This window comes from Macaca mulatta, chromosome 5 (assembly GCF_049350105.2).
Source record: "Macaca mulatta isolate MMU2019108-1 chromosome 5, T2T-MMU8v2.0, whole genome shotgun sequence".
In the NCBI taxonomy this organism is placed as follows: domain Eukaryota; kingdom Metazoa; phylum Chordata; class Mammalia; order Primates; family Cercopithecidae; genus Macaca; species Macaca mulatta.
Genome location: NC_133410.1, coordinates 43630828 through 43645877, shown reverse-complemented (window position 1 = coordinate 43645877; position 15050 = coordinate 43630828). Strand labels below are relative to the sequence as shown.

Sequence of the window (15050 nt, the reverse complement as noted above, 5' to 3'; positions counted from 1 at the left end):
TAGGACTACAGGCAAGCACCACCATGCCCTGCTAACAAATGCATATATTTTTGTGGCCACCATCATAATCAAGATATAGTACAGTTCCATCTAACCCCCCTGACTTATCTGTCACTTTGGGCTTAGTAAAAACAAAGAGTGTTTGCTAAGTGTTCTTAAATATAGAGATCCATTTCTTGTTTCATCTTTCCTAAGCATGATTTATCATATCCTATAATTTAATTACTTTAGCCATCAACATAATAGTGGAAAGGTATAAGAGTTTAATCTACAATTACTTAATACAGTACAACAAAAAGGTATCAGTGGCTTTATATTACATTTAATTGCAGCTTATTATTCCCTTTATATTGACTCGATGTTATGTAAAACTTCTTTTTTTTTTTTTTTTTTTGAGACGGAGTCTCGCTCTGTAGCCCAGGCTGGAGTGCAGTGGCCAGATCTCAGCTCACTGCGAGCTCCGCCTCCCGGGTTCACGCCATTCTCCGGCCTCAGCCTCCCGAGTAGCTGGGACTACAGGCGCCCGCCACCTCGCCCGGCTAGTTTTTTTGTATTTCTTAGTAGAGACGGGGTTTCACCGTGTTAGCCAGGATGGTCTCGATCTCCTGACCTCGTGATCCGCCCATCTCGGCCTCCCAAAGTGCTGGGATTACAGGCTTGAGCCACCGCGCCCGGCCCGTAAAACTTCTTAATAAGAGGCTGAAGACATTCAGGGGAGTAGTAAGTGTGGAAACTGTTAACTATTTCTATTATTATTAACCATTAAGCATAAGCAGTCATTTTAAAGAAGAAATGAAATAAAGAGAACACTCTTAGGGGTTGAAGTCACGTGTGGGGCCCAACATATAAACTTTTTTTTTCTTCCAGTCAGATCTATTCACTGAGGTTCTTTTCAACCAGTTATTGTTTTGACTAAATTTAATATTACCTTTTTGCTTCTTACTACCAGTGAGCAGGGAATAATCAATGACTTTGTATCAGGAGTTTGCAACAACAACAAAAAAATATGTTGATGCAAGGGACGCTTGAAGTGGTAGAAAGATTAGGAAAACTATTTTTTAAATGCAGGCCATCTACTTTACCTCAATTCTGACCATTGTTCTTACTGCATTCTTTTCATTTAATAAACAGTTATTTATTGAGTATGTTCTCCGAGTCAGACATGTCAATTCTTGTGTCACCTAGAGGGATTTGTGTACCACATACCCATTTTTCTTCATTTTGTCTTATTCTTCTTGGGCTTAATAAAAACAAAAGCTTTGATGGGGAAAAATGGAGTATGATAAAACTAGAAATGTAGATGGTCACTCAGAGATAGTTATAGAATCAAAATTCTGGTGTCTCAAGTTGGATAATGACTCCTTAATACATAAGGTGATGTTAGCGTCTGGACGACTGCATGAGCCTTTCTGCTATTTAGTGTTATGTGAAATTTTCATCAATGTAACTTCATACATACGGAGACATTACTGATTTGTAACCTCAGTTTGTATTTATCTTGCAGCTGAGATTTTGGAGTGCAATACTTTTTCTGCTAATGATCTGCTAATTTAAAGAATGCTTGCTTGCTTTTAGCCAATTTTAGAAAATGTTAAAAACGTTTAAGAGTATTTTCTTTCCCAGCACTTTGGGAGGCCAAGACGGCGGATCACGAGGTCAGGAGATCGAGACCATCCTGGCTAAGACGGTGAAACCCCGTCTCTACTAAAAAAAATACAAAAAAACTAGCCTGGCGAGGTGGTGGGCGCCTATAGTCCCAGCTACTCGGGAGGCTGAGGCAGGAGAATGGCGTGAACCCGGGAGGCGGAGCTTGCAGTGAGCTGAGATCCGGCCACTGCACTCCAGCCTGGGCTACAGAGCGAGACTCCGTCTTTGGGGGGGGGGAGGGGGAAAGTATTTTCTTTTTTTTTTTTTTTTTTTTCTCAGACAGGGTCTCACTCTGTCCCCGAGGCTGAAGTGCAATGGTGCAATCTCAGCTCACTGCAACCCCTGCCTCCTGGACTCAAGCAATTCTGCCTTAGCCTCCCAAGTAACTGGGGCTACAGGAGCACAGCTCCACACCCGGCTAATTTTTGTATTTTTTTGTAGAGGTAGTATTTTGCTGTGTTGCCCAGGCTGGTCTTGAACTTCTGAGCTCAAACAATCCACCTGCTTTAGCCTCCCAAAGTGCTGGGATTGCAGGAATGAGCCACTGTGCCTGGCCTTATTTAAGAGTTCTTACTGATAATCCTACTAGTATAGGATTAGTTTGAGTTAAGCATTTAAAAAACATACCATAAAAGTATATTCTTCTAGTTATTGCATATATAATAGTACATTCTCTTGTTGCAATCAGATTGCCAAGCTGTTTATTCTTTTCTCTAACTTTTTAATAGAATATTTCCAAAAAGTTTTTATTTAAAGAGAGATGGCAATACAGAAAACGTTTTCTCATGAAATACATGAATATAACCTTTTTTTCTGATAGCATGCTTGTAATTAGATCCATTGTGGACAGTGCTTTACATTTATTATAATATTAGCAGTAAAAATCATGATTAGGAACTGAAATAGAAGCTGTGCCTCTGATAAATATCAGACATTTGGAGGGCTTTAATCTGTTCTAATTTACTCATAAGTGTGAAGACTTAGTTGTAAAGCAAAATAGCATGTTATTCCACAACTCTGTAGGTTATTTTGGACAACTCTGAATTTCTATTACATTTGAAAAATAGTCAGGAGTCAGGTTATTTTTAAAAGTCACCTAACGCGGCCGGGCGCGGTGGCTCACGCCTGTAATCCCAACACTTTGGGAGGTCGAGGCGGGTGGATCACGAGATCAGGAGATCCTGACCATCTTGGCTAACACAGTGAAACCTCGTCTCTACTAACAATACTAAAAATTAGCCGGGGGTGGTGGCGGGCGCCTCTAGTCCCAGCTACTCTGAGGCTGAGGCAGGAGAATGGCGTGAACCCAGGAGGCGGAGGTTGCCGCGAGCTGAGATGGCCGGGGCCGAGGAGTGAGACTCCGTCTCAAAAAAAAAAAAAAAAAATCACCTAAGGCACCACCTTTTTTTTTTTTTTTTTTTTTTTTTTTTTTGAGACGGAGTCTCACTCTGTCACCAGGTTGGAGTGCAATCTCGGCTCACTGCAAACTCAGACTCTCTGGTTCAAGCAATTCTCCTTACCTCAGCCTCCCGAGTAGCTGAGAATACAGGCACTTGCCACCACACCCTGCTAATTTTTGTATGTTTAGTAGAGACAGGGTTTCGCCGTGTTGGCCAGGATATTCTCGATCTGCTGACCTCGTGAGCCGCCTGCCTCGGCCTCCCAAAATGTTGGGATTACAGGCGTGAGCCACCGCGCCCGGCAGGCACCACATTTTTATGCAAGAAAAAAGAAACACACAACAGTTTCCCATCTCACCTTAAACTTTTGGTAAAAATATCTTGATTTTCATTATATGAGAATGTTGCTACATGGAAGAAGGCTTGATGGGTGGGTAGAAAAATATGATGGCATACCTGTTTTTTAAAAAGAAATAGGAATAGTGTTCTTTGAAAAATGAGTCAGAGAGAACCCTTAGGACCCTTACAAACAAATGAGAATTTATATATGTATTTTAGCTGTGCTTATCTTTGGGTGATGAGGAAGGGAGGGAGGAAGAAAAGAAAGGAATACTTTCTTATGTAATACTATACTTATGTAATACTATACTTATGTAATACTATCTTTCTTACTTTTATGTTTTTAATAGATTTCCACAAGCATGTATTCATTTCTATAATTGGGATACATGATACCCAACTAATGTACTTGAAAGTAAGTTTTAGCAATATTTCTAACCAGCTACATTGTGATTTTTCAAAGAAGCTTGGAATTATTTATATTTTATTGCCATTGAAAACTTGGAACTTTTTTTTACAACTGTATGCATTTTATCATGCTTTCATCTTTGTAGACTCCATTTTTGTGTGAATGGCTTTTTTCAAAAGATCTGTTCATTTGTTACTTTATTTACTATCTTTTAATAAATATTTTATCTCTAACTTCTGTGCTATGTTCTGTTCTTTTGGATCCAGTGTGGATTATTGAGACCAGAAATGTTGTCACCTGTCTTTAAGATGGTAGCATTTTGTCACTTTAGTACAGAGCCAGTGGGTATGGAGTCTGAACTGGTAGCTATTCCCAGTACTTTTTAAAAAGGTTCAGTGAGTCGAGGGAGTGTGTATCATATTGAGACTGTAAGGAAGAAAGTTTTAGGGACCTTCTTCAGGGAGCTATTTCTTATTGTTTCTGGGGAGCTGTCAGCTCTTCCCCTCAGGTGATTTTAAAATACATTTATATATCTCATTGCTGCTACAATAAAAAATGTAACAAACTGTGGTGGTGATGGCACTTTCTTCTCCTTTTCCCCCTAATTCATCTTGGTTAATTTTATTATCCAAAAAAATAAAGAGGTGGGTGGGCAGATCATTAGTGTGAACGAGTTTTGTGAGGAAAGTCAGAGACTTTGCCACTTCCCTGTAGAAATATGGATCCATTTAAAGTAGTATATGTAACTGAAACATATCATTTCCTAATTCCAAAACAAAAGCCTGACAGACTATTTATGGGAAAGGAAGGGACCTGAGCCTCAGTATATCTGGAAAGTTTGCTGTGAATCCTTATCTGAGAACAGAGAGAAAAAGATAAACTTTAGTCCTAGTGTCTTTCTGTTATTCTTGCAGCATCTTCTTGTGGTGTATATTTTTTCATTACAATTATCATTCTATACAGATTTTCTTGAGTGCTGACAAACTCTGCATCAGATACTGTGCTTCTTGTGAGCAACAGAGAGATAACTAAGGTAATTCTTGACTCAAATGAGTTCATAGTCTAATGGCAGGCTCCAAAATAGATGCAGCAATTGTTACAAGTACAATGAAAAGGATGTTGAATCTATTGTGTGCTTTAAAAGCAAGAACTGGCTGCTAATTACAAGAGTAAAATATTCCATGGAGAACCATAGATTTTGGCCACATGGAATTACTCAGAAACTGTCAGAAAGATATCACACAGGTGCTGTGTCTGTGGAAGTTGCAAATTCATTGTGGAGAAGTAGACATTTCTAATGTTTTACGTACGCAAGATAAACCTATTCCCTTGGACATAAATAATCTAAGACTTACCATATCTTTTCTGGGGATTTTGAAAGAGAAGCAGACATGATATTTCATTTATACATTATTAATATTCACAGTCTCAAGATACCTCTGTGGTAGTAAATAGCAGGGACATTATTTTTCAAAGATGTATTAAAGTGCAATTTAGTGGTAGTGTTTGCCTTAAAAATAGAAAATGTGCATATATACTACATTTCATTGATTGTAAGATGCTACTTTATTAATAGATTACCAGAGAAAAAAAGATCTCATAAGACTATGTTAAATGTAGATATCAATTTATATGTGAAAAAATATACATCTGAGAAATAGGGGACCATGTTATGTCAAAAATCTTTTTGGATGAAAAATAGTCCAAAATGTGATTTAATTTGCAAAGCAATTATAATTTTAGATGATGTTTTATCTTTACATGTTTGTTGGCAATGCTATTCTAATCTGTTTTGATTTAATTTGTTCCAATTATTGGGCTTACCTATTTATGGAATACTTTATCCCTATCTTACGTTGAATATATTTTTTTAACTTAGTACTTTGCAATGGTGGCAGGCATTATGTGTTAGTGTCTTCATTATTGAAATATTTGTTTTTTTATTGTCAACCCAGTACTTGGCATATAGATATGTGAAGAATAGATGTGAAAGTACTCTGCTTCTATAGCATTAAATATGCTTTCTAAAATATAGAGTGTTAATATTGGAAATTTATTATATCTTACTGATATAAAAGAAAATGAAAATGGGCCATTTTTTGTTATCTAATGGAGTGTTTCAGATTAGACCTCACGTAACATGGACTCTGTGACCCCAAGGATAGTATAATCTTTGGGATGTCATTTTTGGGGTTTTTCAGAGGCAGTTTGTATTTTATGTTGTTGCTCTGGGAAATACTCAAAAAAATTTCAGAAAATCACAGAAACAAAAGATTTAAAAATAAAACACATAATTAGATGAATCATTACTAAAATTTAGGGAATGAATATTAGTGAAGCCCACATGATACCATTCATCACTGTTAGTAGAAGAATAGAGTAATTTTATGAACTTACTAAAGAGCAGCAATATAGTCTACTAATTATATTGGTGTCTCAGAGTCTAAGATATCCTTATTTTTTACAAAAAAAAAAAAAAAGAGAACAGATATGTAAATTACGTTTCATAAGCCAGTAATATATCAATTTAAAACATATTAGAATAACATTATAAATTATTATTGTATCCCCATTTCTGCTCATAAATGCCTAATTAACACATATGACACTGTTATGATACCATTTATACCATTGATTGTATGGGAAGGTCATTTCCAAGGTCAATCACAGGTCTTCTGTTAGAGGGACTTAATTTCCATAGCCTCTTCTTATATTGGCTATTTTGGCTAGAAGGGAATTCAGTGTGATTAGAATGGAAAGAAAGGCAGAGAAATAGGGATTACTGGGGGTCAAAAAAAGAGGGAGGACTTATCTCTTACTTGAGGATGAGGAAACTCAATTATTTCATGTCGTATGTATCTAGATTTCAAAACAAAATACATTCATGATCTCTGTTTGAACTATGCTGCCATTTCTTAAATAACAAATCTAAGCATTCCTTTTCTACTGCAAAATTACTTTTAAAACAAATATGATCGTATAAGAATTGGAACTATTTAAACCAAGGGAAACCATTCTTAATGGCTAGGCGATTAAGACCAGTTGGGTAGAGTAGTTTCAAATATCTTGGATCTTACAAGTTTTTATCTACCAAATGACCAGGTTAACTATTTACAAAGGGAGACGCTATTAAAAATGAATTAATATATAATAAATTACCAATATTAATAATTGCATATTGCTACAGTCAGAATGTGTTCCCTAAAAGCCATTTGTTAGAAACTTGATTCCCAGTCCTGCAGTGCTGGGAGATGGAGCCTTTGGGAAGTGTTTTGTTCATGAATGGATTTATTCAACTGTAAAAAGGGCTTGGGGGAAAGGGTACATTCCTCCTGCTCTCTGCCATGTGAGGACACAGCAAGAAAGCCCTCACAAGATGCTAGCACCTTGATCTTGGACTTCTAAGCCTCTAGAAGTATGAGAAGCTTCTTTACAAATTAACCAGTCTGCTATTCTGTTATAGCAACACAAAATAGCCTGACACATATCAAAATAAATGACAGGTAATACTTATATCAAATTTTAAAGAAATATAAATATACTTAGGTACAAATAAACTATATGTTTATCTTAAATATTAAAATTTTTTACATTTTTTTCTTTGCTTTCCCAGAAACTGACAATTAAATAAGGACAACATAAAAGAGCCTGAAAAAAGGACTCTCTTGGGTCTTACATTTAGCAGCTATTAATCTCAGGAACAAACCAAACATTGCCAGCATTTTAGTTCTAGAAGGTCCCATCAGAGGATGTACTAATAGTCATCTAGTTTCTCTGTCTTTTTATTTTTATTTTTTGAGACGGGGTTCATTCTGCCACCTGGGCTCGAGTGCAGTGGCATAGTCATAGCTTACTGCAACCTCTAATTCCTGGACTCAAGCAATCCTCCCACCTCAGACCCCAGAGTAGCTGAAACTACAATCGTGTGCCAGCATGTCTGGCTAATTATTGTTTTTTAAAATACGGAGACAGGGTCTCCCCACATTACCCAGCCTTGTCTCAAACTCCTGGGCTCAAGGGATCCTCCTGCCTCAGGCTCCCAAAGTGCTGAGATTACAGGCGTCAGCCACCCTGCCAAACCTAGTTTCTCTGTTTTTGACAATCTTTTGTCTTCTTTTGCCTTAGAACATTTTATTACCTTCTTCTAGTTCATTGGTGTTTTAACTGAATTCACCTTGTCCTTAAGATTCAATAGATATGCCTCAAGATTTTCCTAGATAAAAGCGGGACCTTAAACTTGGAGGGTGGTCATCTCTCATTCTCCTTTTAGCAAATCAGCTCTACCTTAATCTGTTCTGTATACTGGGCTCTGCATAATATTCACTTAAGAAAGCAAGTCCAACATTAAAAATGTGACTTTGAAAACCTGTGCACAAAATGGATATATAGGATGCTATAGAGAGTTAACATTCTTCTGTTCTATTGATGATAGTGGTCTTTGGTGAGAATCCAAGTGAAGCCTTAGGGGACAAGCTATCACGAAATCAGGTTTCATAAGGAAATTTTTTTCAGTTTTCATGAATAGACACTCTATTTCAAAGTGGGCCAATGCTTTTATAAGTCAAACCAGATAATCTTACTGGTTGCTATGGTGCTGGAGGGTAATGAGGAAATGGTTTTGAACTTGATGGCATGCAAAATGAATAGCTATTCTTTTAAAAATATGTTTTTCCATTACAGTGAGAAAATCTGGTTTCAATTTATAAAATCTTTGGGCAGAATGTACTTTATGTACCTGTCTTAAGAGTGCTTTGATGCCTCCTAGGCACCAGTGGGCAATGGAGTCTTACAAAATCTTTTAAGTGTCAGACTGCCTTCCATTTTTCTGTGTTACCATGGGACTACAGGGACCAGATCTACTAAGAGGAAGGGTGTATTTAAAGTACTAATGTAACTGTTTATCTTCCTCTTTATATATTTATAGAGAACCTGCATGCATCAAATCATTTCTGTGATTTAGATTCACAATAATAAATTATCACTTATACTTTCATTATTGTCAATTTTGTTAAACTTTTGGCAAAATGAACATTATCCTTTTCCTATCCTTTGTCAATTTTTCAGCAAAAGGGCATGCATTGCATTAATTTACATTTTTATTATTAGTGATGTTAAATCTTTGTGATATAAAATAAAATGCTCAAGAAAATTGTTAAACAAATGATAAATGGAATTATCTCATTCTCCATACAATAATTCTATTTATATTTCTGATAAATCGTTCTTCTTTTGATTGGCTTTCCACTGGTTCTCTGACAATGTCTTTGTGCTCGATCTTCTGTAACTTCATAATACTAAACTAATTTTCAAGTAGCTATGTTTCAGTATTTTCAACAACTTTTTCCATTTTTGGCCAGTGTTTATAAGGTTTTAGGTTTTAAAAATTCCCCTCATGTCATCATATAATAGATTAAAATACTAACCACCCTAACTCACCAGATTCCTAGAAAAAAAAAAATCAAAGACTAGAAATCTAGCATCTAAAATAATAAATATAATTTGCTTTTCCCTGACCTTTTCTTATATAAATTCAATTTCTTTGTGTCCTCTGGGTTCTGCTTCTACCAATTACACCTTTGCTACCTCTAGGTTTGAATATATGGGTATTTATGATTGCTTGCCAGATCAAGCATGAATCAAGATGCAGAACCAGGGTCAGATGCTTGGCAGCAGGTAAGTTTAATACTCTCCAATAAGTATGGCAGATAAATCTGGTTTTAAATTTGGACAAGGTGAACATTTCCTTTTGAAAAGCATTTGAACTCAGTAATTTGGTTGACTATATTTGATAACTAACTGTAAGGGAAAAGGTCATCAACTAAGAAGAAAAAAACCTCTTAAAATAGTTTTCAAAAGCAAACTGCAGGTTATGTGCATGGAAAATTATCAGATGGAAAAAAATTGAGGTGTTACTTTCCGTAATAATCCTGTGCTTAGATAAGATTTCCATCTGCTCAAATTCTGGATTTTGTTTAAGTAGCCTAATATTTATTTATATTTTATTTGAGCATTTTATCAACATCTCTTAATGATCTGAAAAAATTATCTACAAGCCCTTATCTACAAAGAGTCTTGTAGGGATTTGTTTATAAGGAGGCTTGAAAAGGACTTCAAACAACAATAGGAGGTATAGAAAAATATCTCACAGTCCCTATGTAAACAAACAATAGTTGAACACATTTAGAATTCAAAGTTAAAATTAAAACAAATTTTAAGGATAATTACTGGTACTTATGAGATAAAATTTAATCTTATAGTAAATTCTATAATGAATAGGAAAATATAGGCCCTTTCAAGCTGATGAATTATTAATGGAGACTAAGTCTTACTTTATACTTCCTAGACTTTTTCCCCTCAACATACCGAGTTGTAATAACTAGTCACTCAAGAAAAAAAAAAAATTGCACCACCACCTAATTATATTTTTTACAAAAATAATTTCAACTTTTATTTTAGATTCAGAGGGTAAAAGTGCAGGTTTGTTACACAGGTACATAGTATGATGCTGAGATTTTAGGTACAGATGATCCCATCACTCAGGTAGCGAGCATAGTACCCTACAGGTAGTTTTTCAGCCCACGCCTTCCTGCCTCCCTACTTCTAGTAATCCTCAGTGTCTATTGTTTCCATCTTTATGTCCATGTGTAGTCAGGGTTTAACTCCCATTTATAAGTGAGAACATGTGGTATTTAGTTTTTTGATCCTGCATTAATTCTCTTAGGATGATAACTTCTAGCTGCATCCATGTTGCTACTAAGGGCATGATTTCATTCTTTTTATGGCTGCATAGTATTCCATAATGTATATGTACCACGTTTTCTTTATTCAGTCCACTGTCGATGGACTCATCGATCAATTCCATGTCTTGACAATTGTGACTAGTGCAGTGATAAACATATGGGTACACGTGTCTTTTTGGTAGAATGGTTCATTTTCCTTTGGGTATGTACCCAGTAATGGGATTGCTGGGTTGAATGGGACTTTAAGTTCTTCACTTAATCTGCGTACTGCTTTCCACAGTGGATGAATAACTTACATTCCCACCAAGAGCGTATAAGTGTTCTTTCTCTACAGCCTCACTGACACCTGCTTGTTTGTTTTTTTTTTTTAAATCACCAATCTGACTGGTGTGAGGTGGTATTTCATTGTGGTTTTCATTTGCATTTCTCTGATGATTAGTGATGTTGAGCCTGTTTTTCATACATTTGTTGGCCACTGGAATGTCCTTGTTTGAGAAATGTCTGTTCATGTTCTTTGCCCATTTTTTTAATGAAATTATTTCTGTTTTTGTTTGTTGATTTGTTTAGCTTCCTTATAAATTCTAAATATTGGACCTTTCTCAGATGCATAGTTTGTGAATCGTTTCACTCATTGTGTAGGTTGTCTGCTCACACTGTTGATTGTTTCTCTTGCTGTATCGAAGCTCTTTTCATTTAATTTGGTACTACTTGTCAATTTTTGTTTTTGTTGTAATTGTTTTTGCTGAGTTAACCATAAATTCTTAGCCAAGATCAATGTCTGGAAAGGTATTTCCTAGCTTTTCTTCTACAATTTTTATAATTTAAATCTTGTATTCATCTTCAGTTAATTTTTGTATAAGGTGACCGGAGAGGTCTAGTTTCATTCTTCTGCATATGACTAGCCAGTTATCTCAGCACCGTTTACTGAATAGGGAGTCCTTTCTCCATTGCTTACTTTTGTCAATTTTGTTGAAAATCAAATGATTATTAGGTTTCTGGCTTTATTGCTGGGTCCTCTTTTCTGTCCCAGTGGTCTATTTGTTTGCTCTGTTCATGTTTTCGCTTTCTACTTGATTCAGACTTAGATTTTGTGTTTCCAGGAATGTATCTATTTCCTCTAGACTTCCTAATTTGTGTTCATATAGGTGTTCATAATAGTCTCTGAATATATATTGTCTGTGGGATCAATTGTAATGTTATCTCTGTCATTTCTGATTGTGCTTATTTGGATCTTCTCTTTCTTTCCTTGATAATCTATGTAATGGTCTAATAATTTTGTCTACTCTTGAAAAACCAACTCTAGGTCTAATTGATTTTTCGTGTAGACTTTTGCTTCTCAATTTCATTTAGTTCTTCTCTGACATTAGTTATTTCTGTTCTTCTTCTAACTTTGTGGTTGGTTTGTTCTTTTTTCCCCTAGTTCCTCTAGGTGTGATATTCGATAGTTAATTTGAGATCTTTCTAACTTGTTGATGAAGGCATTTATTTCTATAAACTTTACTCTTAATACTGCTTTAGCTGCATCCCAAACGTTCTGGTAAGATGTATCTCTAGTTTTTTTTAATTTCATAGAATTTTTTTATGTCTGCCTTAATTTTGTTGCTCACCAGAGTTACTCAGGAGCAAGTTGTTGAATTTCCATGTATTTGTGTAGTTTTGAGAGTTCTTCTTGGTATAGATTTCTATTTTTATTGCACTGTGGTCCAAAAGAGTGCTTGGTATGGTTTCAAGTTTTTTAATTTCTTGATACTTTCTTTATGACCGGCATGTATTCAATCCTTGGACATGTTCTGGGTGCAGATGAGAAGAATATATAATCTGTGATTATTGAGTGGCACATTCTGTAGACATCTGTTAGGTATAATTGCTCAATTGTGGAATTTAAATCCAAAACTTGTTAGTTTTCCTACTGGATGATTTGTCTAATGCTGTCAGTGGTGTGCTGAAGTCTCCTACTATTATTGTGTGTCTATCCATATGTTTTTGTGAGTCAAGAAGAACTTGTTTTATGAATCTGGGTGCACTAATGTTGGGTGCATATATAATGAGGATAGTTAAGCCTTTGTGTTGCATTGTATCGTTTCTTATTATATAATGCCCTTTTTTTGTCCTTCTTGATTGTTGTTGCTTTAAAGGCTGTTTTATGTGATATAAGACTTGTGATTCCTGCACTTTTTTGTTTTTTGTTTGTATGGTAGATCTTTCTCCATCCCTTTACTTTGAGCTTGTGCATGTCATTACATGTGAGGTGGGTCTTTTGAAGATGGAAAATAATTGGGTCTTGTCTTCTGATCCAGCTTCCCACTCTATGCCTTTTTATTGAGGCATTTGGACCATTTACTTTCAGGGTTAGTACTGATATGTGAGATTTTGATACTGTTATCATATTGGTAGCTTTTGTTTTGTAGACTTGAATGTATAATTTCTTGCAAAATTTGGCCCTGCTATCTCTTGACCCGACAGTCAACTGGGGTTAGAGCAACTTGGGGAAGATTGGGAGCCTTGGGATATGGGCACCTATGGCCATGTTCCACTGCAGCTGCCCTGTGTGCAAAAACCCCCAGGCTCCACGCAGGCTGGAGCTCTGTCTCTCTCTACTCTCTGTGTACTCTCTGGTCAGACCCCCTACCCACCCCCAGCAGTTAAAATGTCTATGGGGGTTGTGGGATCTCGTGTAGCTAGGATCCCAAAGTTCCATGGCAAGAGTGGGTTGCTTCACCATCTCTTCACTCAGCCCTTGCCCAGGAGCCATTCTAGGGTGGAACTAGCACTGGCATTTGACAACCCTGTACAGGGTTTCCAGCTTCCCTTCTCTTTAGCCTCAGGGTCTGCATTGCCTCTGTATCAACTCTTGGTGTTTTCTCATCATGGATCTATTCAAAGTATGTTCCCTTGTTGTACTTTAATAACAGATAAGTAAGACCTATCCCTAGATATATCTATCCCTAGATATATCTATCCCTAGATATATCAGTTTGTATTTATACCGCTTCATATTTTGTCTTTGTATTTAAATTTCTTATACTTTTGATTCTTTGAATATATTGTGAGATTTTATTGTTAATGTGATATAGTATTCTACGTAATATTAATAGTACAGCATGTTACTAATATGTAATATGTTATGCAATTATATAATACATAATATTAACATTACATGAGTAACAAATTATGTAAATATGAAACACTTGATAGTTTAGTAAGAATTTTACATGTATCAGTTCCTTTAAAGCTCACAATCATACTGTGAGGTAGATAGTATCTCTATTTTAAAGATGAGAATTCTCAAACTATTCAGATAAATAAAACTAAATAAATAAGATGAAAATTAATAAATAAGACTAAATTTACATATAGATTTTTAACCTGTATCCTTTTAAAAAATTGATTGCTTTATTGTTTTTATAGAAAAAATGATATATACTGATTAGAAAATTCAAATAAGAATAAAAATCTGACATTTTAACAAGGATTGTTACCTGCCTTCTCTGACCATATTCCATACATACATTTCTCAGTATATATGCAGAAAGGAAGAGGATAGGTGAGATAGCTACTCAGAAAGAAATTAATTTTGAAAATGGGGTACTTTTTCATTTAAAAATAGAAAACTTTGATTAATTTTTACTTTTGTATATCTGAGATAGAAGAACAGATGTAAAACTGAAGGCATAGTTGACCTTGAAATGAGTGTTTCTTCATGAAAAGAAAAAGTTACTTGTAAATTTAAGAAAATAACTGTCATACAGAATAGGCATCCAGTGTTTTTGATTGTTTCAACTGTGCAAAGTATCTACCACTTCCTTGCTTTGGAAGAGCGGAAATTATAACCATGTCAAACTCAAAGTTGTTTAATTTCTCTATTTAAATAGATTCACTACTCAACATTATATATTTTTGATGTATCACTATTTTTCTGTTAATTGACCTATTCTAATGAATCTCTTGGTCGGCTAGATTTCATTGTCAATTTTATGTATCCATGTTTTTAAAGAAAGTTTCTATGTACTAATCACCCAATCTCTTGCACAGTTATCAGTGACTTTCTATTCATTATAGAAGAAACACTTGGATGAGTATACACTTCTTGATTTGTACTTTGACATTAGAACTATACAGTCATTTCTAAACTTCTTCTAATGTTAATTATGTTTAAGTCTTAAGTGCTTTTTATATAGAAAAAGATGAGAAATCCCTTCCCTAATATGCCTTAACATTTTCCTCTAGCACATAAGCTTGAAGATACTAAGGGCGTTAAGAATGGAGAAAAGAAAATTTGACATACATTTAATGTCTGTTCAACTAAAGGACTGTTAGCAAGAAGGCAACTCTTCCTTATTCTGTTTAATCTGGTCCAGATACCCAATTTTCTGAGCTTTCATAGTACTCTATATTTCTTATAATATTTATGAGATTATTGTGTAACCATCTACATACAGGTCAACTGTGGATTCCTTGAATGAATGCAGAAACATCTTAAACACTCAAGAATTTTTTTTTTTATTTGAAGGAATT

General features: G+C 35.3%; 1 protein-coding gene across 1 annotated transcript in view; it reads left to right on the top strand.

Moving 5' to 3' along the window:
• KCTD8 (potassium channel tetramerization domain containing 8) overlaps window positions 1-15050 on the top strand; it is a 285721-nt gene that overhangs the window by 162582 nt on the left and 108089 nt on the right. The window lies entirely within an intron of this gene.